A 6,000-nucleotide genomic window follows, 5' to 3' on the forward strand; every position below is an offset into this window, starting at 1 on the left:
CTAAATTAAAGTATGCCATTTTTCTAAAAAATTCTTTATTTCTAACCTTTCTTGGAATGATATAAGTAAAATAAATCTTACACTTTTATTGTTTTTTTTTCTAAAATATGTTTTAACCAATATCATAGAATTTAAAAATATGTAATACACAGTAAGTAGCATGAGAAAGAAGTCTTGATGATATTGCAAAATCTAACAAACTTGATAAAATGAGATCAAAGATTAGAACATGAGCTGGGCACAGTGGAACATCCCTGCAATCCCAGCTACTTTGGGCAGGAGGGTTGCAAGTTCAAGGCCAGCCCCAGAAATTTATCAAGAAAGACTTTGTCTCAAATTAAAAAAAAAAAAATAAAAGAACTGGGGATGTATGTAGTTTGGTGACAGAGCTGCTACTTAGCATGCATGAGGCCCCCGACTGAGAAAAAAAGTTAGAACATAGTAGATGCAGAAATAAATTAAAACTAGAACTAATTTCTAGCCTTTTCTAAAAGTAGGTATGTGTGTATGTGTGTAAGTGTGTGTGTGTGTATGTGTGTGTGTGTGTGTGTGTGTGTGTGTAGGACACTGATTAACTGAAGACCAAAATATAATAAGAATCTACTTCTGTAGTATAGTAAAGGTAAAAGTAATGGCAATTAGGCAATGCCATAATATTTTAATATACCCCCTTTTTAAGTAATTCATATTTCTTTGGAAATCAGAGATCTCAAAAATCAATATTTAGAATGCACAGGACATAGAAAAATATTGGATTATTCAAACTCAAAGAGGAGATTCTGTGTTTTCTAATTAGTTAATAAAAAAAAATCTCTGCTTATGAGGTCTGTTTTTTGTACTAAATAATAGCAAAATATATAATGACATCAGAATGATGAACAAAAGTTAAATTGGATTTCTGTGCAAAAATACAAAGATAAATAAGTTGTGTTACTTTGCACAATGATTTTAATATCTAAACTTATAATTTTTTATGTGTCAAAATTTTTTCTTTGCATCTGATCATTTTTTTTGAAAAAACACAAGAGCCAGCTCTCATGATACTTGCCTTTAATCTTAGCTACTTGGGAAGACAGGGTAGGAAGATCACAAGTTCGAGGCCAACATGGGCAACTTAGCAAGACCCTGTTCAAAATTAAAGAAAATGAAAAGAACCAATAAAAAAAAAGAAAGAAAACAAATGGCTGGGGATGTGACTCAGTGATAGAGTGCCCCTCTGTTCATTTCCATCAACACATACACAAACACACATACACACACACACACACACACACACACACACACAAACACATGCAACCCTCCCCCTCCTTCCACAGGAACTAAGACTATCTGGGATCTGCTTTATAAATATACAAGGTAAGGACATAATCTCCTTAAATTTCCAGTAGCAAAATTAATTCTGTTTTCTAGGTGTTCAAGGTATTAGGCTTAAGATAGCTATTATAAGGGCCCCCAGAGAAGTAAGAAAACATGTTTTAGAGTAGATAGAAATGAATTGATATTGATTTCTTATTTCTTCTCATAGGAATTTGTCTAAATTCTCTCAGAGCAAACTTAACTCAAATACTATAAGACATAAATTTTCCCCTCATTAATATTTATTAGAAATGAGCAGTCAAAATATTTTTTCATGAAGAAGGATGGAAATATAAACCTTCATAAAAGCAGAATTTGCCAATAGCATTCTCTTCCTTGTTACTTACTCTTCAAAGATATCTCAATCTGGTTGTTGAGAGTTTATGTAAAGTAATACATGTTAAACTTAGTGTAAAGGATGCATTCTAACATTACAGCATTGATTTTATTCTATTACCAGTGTACGTTCTTATCCATTTGTCTCTACTTTGCTTTTGTTATATAAAATGTTAACCTTCTTCAGGCTTCCTGAGTGTGTTACAGTTAGCACTGGGTACACTATTTGTTTTTAGTCTTCAGAGACGGTGAAATCAATAGGAATCCAAGAATTCAGCTAAATGTGATCTCTTTTTATTCTATACACACAATGAAGTCTTCAATCAAAAAAATAGCTTATTTTCCAATGGCTGAGACCAACTGTAGACATGGTGCTGAAGCTCCATGGACTGGAGATGTTTTCATGATTTTTTTTCAGTGAGGTCTTAGGGGTTCCAAACTCTCAGACAAATTCTCGTGACTTTCCTTCAGAGCTGATGAGATCAGGAGTCCAATCAGAATTTCACACAATGTCCTCACAATAAAAAGAATTCAGAGTTGTAGGTTACTGGCTTTTAGAACTTGGAGTTCCAAATGTGAAATGTGGGTATTATAGTCTGGATATGAAATAACTACCAAAGGCACATTTATTAAAGTCTTGGTCCTCACCTAAAATATTACTGAGAGATGGTAGAACACTTAAGAGATGGATCCTAGTGAGAGAAGTTTAGGTCATTAGGTGCTTGCCATTGAAGTGGATATCAGGACCCCAGTCCCTTCCTTTTCTCCTCTTTCAGACACAACTATGAGGCAAAAAGACTTCCTCTGTGATGTGCTCCCACCATAAGGTACTGCTTGGCTACAGGTCCAAAGCAACAGAGATGGTAGTTCATGGACCGAAACCCCCAAAAGTGAGTCAAAATAAACTTTTTCTCTGTATAAACTGATTCTGTCTGTTATTTACAACAATGGAAAATTGACTAACACAGTGGTTTAAGTGAAAGACTAAGTCTGTTTAAATTCAATAATGGATAGGGTGTAGAGAAATCCCATCCTCAAACTCCCAACTATCCTGTGCAGATTCTAAATGTAGCTAAGAGATAAAGACCAGTAAGTCTTTATTTGAAAGTAGAAATTGGATCTCCTTTCACAGCAATTTTGGTTTATACTTGTTGCCCTATTGTGTTCCAAGGTGGGCACCCCATGAATAATAATAGTTATCATGGTTTGTGGTTTGTGCTTTTATTGTGTGCTAAGTTCTGTGTTAATGCCCTATACATTTTGTTTTCCTGAATTCTCACAGCAATGTATTCATATTTTCAGACAAGGAGGTTAAAGTTTAAGCATTCCTATTGGTTAAAAGGTGGTGTTTAAAAATGGATGTGTGCAGGGCTCAGTGGACCACACCTGTAATCCCAGGAGCCTGAGGCAGGAGGATCACAAGTTCAAAGCCATCCTCAGCAACACAGTGAGGCCCTAAGCAACTTAGTGAGACTGTGTCTCAAAATAAAAATAAAAGGGCTGGGATGTGGCTCAGTAGTTCAGTGCCCCTGGGTTCACTCTGTCCCAGTGTAGTCCTTCTGGGGGTTCGCATTCATCCTCACTGCCATACTTATGCTGTGTTTTCAGTCCTCAAACAGTGATATCTACTGTGATGTGGTCTCAGAGGAAACTGAGGAACTAAGTGTTCGCTAATGGAGGAAAGGCCACCCTTGGTATAAAATCGCAAAGAACTTGGCTGAGTTGTGTCTGGGTCCTAGAACTTTGTGAAAGGAAGAACTTGGGAAGTGACAAGCTGTCTAAGAGGTGGAACAGGAGTCAATGATTATTCCCAAACCTCAATACATGTTGTTTGACTTGTTAGGTTTGGGATTTATTGTGGTTCTATTACACCTTTCTTTTATCCAGTTGCTATCTGGCATGTCTCACCATTGTGACGTGGAAACACATGACTTATTAATTTCACAGCTCATAGCTAGAGGGTAAATTGTCTCACACATATGATGATATTTACATGAAACTTTCAACCTTAAGGTTCATGTTGGAACAAGTTCTGAATTTGAGGTGCTATTGAGAGAGAATAAATGCATTTTGTTCTTGAGAAGAACATGAATTTTAAGGGGTTGGGACACAAAGCTATAGTTTGAATAATGGTGTTCTCTCCAAAATTCATGTTGAAGCTTAATTTCCAATGCAATAGTAGTGAGAGGGGTGGCATTTGGGAGTGATTTAGAGGTGAGGGCAGAACCCTCATGAATGCAATGGGATGCTCTTCTAAATGGGCTTGGTGGCAGTGGTGCTTCCTTTGCACACTTTCCATCCCTTGGCCCTGGTGAAGATGCAGCAGGTTGACCCTCTGGAGGTTGCTGTAGTTAAGTTGCCATCTTGGGACTGGAGACCCAGGCACTCACCAGACACAGAAAATGCCAGTTCCTTAATCTCGGCTTCTCAGTCTCCAGAACCATGAGGAAATGAATTTCTGTTTATTATAAATTACCCAGTGTCATATATTTTGTTATAACAGCACAAATGGTCTGAATCATTTGGTTAATCCTTAAAATACAATTATTTTCTATATCATACAAGAATGTGTTATCACTTATGTAGATATAATTTTCTTAACAAATTCTAGTTACTGTATCTAGAATGGTTTCATGGAATGGTTTTGTGATTTTATTTAAATTATATTCACATTTCTGTGAGAAGATATATATAGTACTCGGGATTGAACTCAGGGGCACTTAACCACTGAACCTCATCCCTAGCAACATCCCCAGGATCTCATGACATTTCGTAGGACCTCATTAAATTTCTGAGGCTGGCTTTGAACTCGCTCTCTTCCTGTTCTAGCCTCCCAAGCCACTGAGATTACAGGGATGTGTCATGGCACTGGCTAGAAGTAATATTCTTCAGTTAACTATTATGAGTAGTGATCCCCAGGAATCTGACTCTCTCAGATGGGTTTGTCATCTGCATGCTAAAGACTATGTGACCTAGGCAAACTACTTAAACATCCTATTAAAATATACTAAAGTATTCAGATACATATGGACAGGTTAATGTCTTTTCAGTATGATTATCTTCCTAAATAACACCAGATCTGCAGTCTACTTTTATTGACTTCTCTTTTATACTCTGTGCTATGCTCCACCCAGAACCATAGGAATATATGCTCTTTGTTAAAAGATTACTTCTGGACCTCAGACTTTATCTGATATAAGGCAGGACCATCTATCAGCCCCATCCTTAAGACCTTTCGTCACTTTCTTTGTAAGATTGAGCCAGAACAATTCAGCCTGACACACACCCTTGATCCATGCGGGTGCCAGATCCTTGATTCCTGGACAGTCATTTTGTCTCCACTTGTCTCTCTGTTTCCAGGCTCTCAGAAGCATATACCCCCACCGTCAGGCCTTTGATTATCTTCCACCAACATTTATATGTTCACACCATAAGGCTGTATCATCTATAGAATGTTTACAAGAGGCAACAGAGTTTCAAAAAATGAAAAATATCATTACAGAATAGTAACAGTCCATATGTTCCTAAGATTATCATATACACAAGTGCTTGACTTTTTTTTTTTTTCCCTAAAGAATTTAAAACCTTATGTTCTTTTCTGGAACTCCAAGTAGTTATTGCATATTGCCTTTCACTGAAAAAATATGCATATTGCTGAGAAATAAGTAGAACATTTGCATTTCAATTTCCGAAACAAGGGGATGAATCGACTATTATGATTTTAGGAACAAAACATGTGGCAACGTGTGACAGTGATCTGAAAGACCAGTGATCCCCATTTTGATGGATAGAAGGACTCAGATAGCATTGATGTGAAAGCTCAAAGTCCTCTGAAAATGCAGTGCCTAGACTTAGCTCTTTGTTCCCTCACGCATCTGACAGGCATTGGTTAATGTCAGTGTCTTGATAACACATTTAGTGCAATCTCCTCCTCAGTGTGATTAGCTGTAATAGGGCTTCTGCTAGAAAGGTGTGCTTAATGTATTGTAAAGGGTCACAGATGGGAAGAATTAAGTCCATGATGCCCAGCTAGCTAGACTATGAAAGACATAATCCATATTTAATATCCTTTCTCATTAACGATAACAGTCACATATAAGCGATTCCAGTTAAGAACTAATCTAAAGCCGTAACAAAGTTAGATGGCATCCTTAATTATAGAAGGTAGGGCCCCATTAGTCCCTCCCACTATTGGTTGTTCACCAACTTTGTCAGAAATTAATGTGAGTCTTATGACAACAGGGTGCCTAAGGCAGATAGATGCTTAAGAAAAAAATATAGGAGGAATAAGTTTATTCCACCTCTTCA

The sequence above is a fragment of the Ictidomys tridecemlineatus genome, chromosome 6, assembly GCF_052094955.1.
Source record: "Ictidomys tridecemlineatus isolate mIctTri1 chromosome 6, mIctTri1.hap1, whole genome shotgun sequence".
Taxonomy (NCBI): Eukaryota; Metazoa; Chordata; class Mammalia; order Rodentia; family Sciuridae; genus Ictidomys; species Ictidomys tridecemlineatus.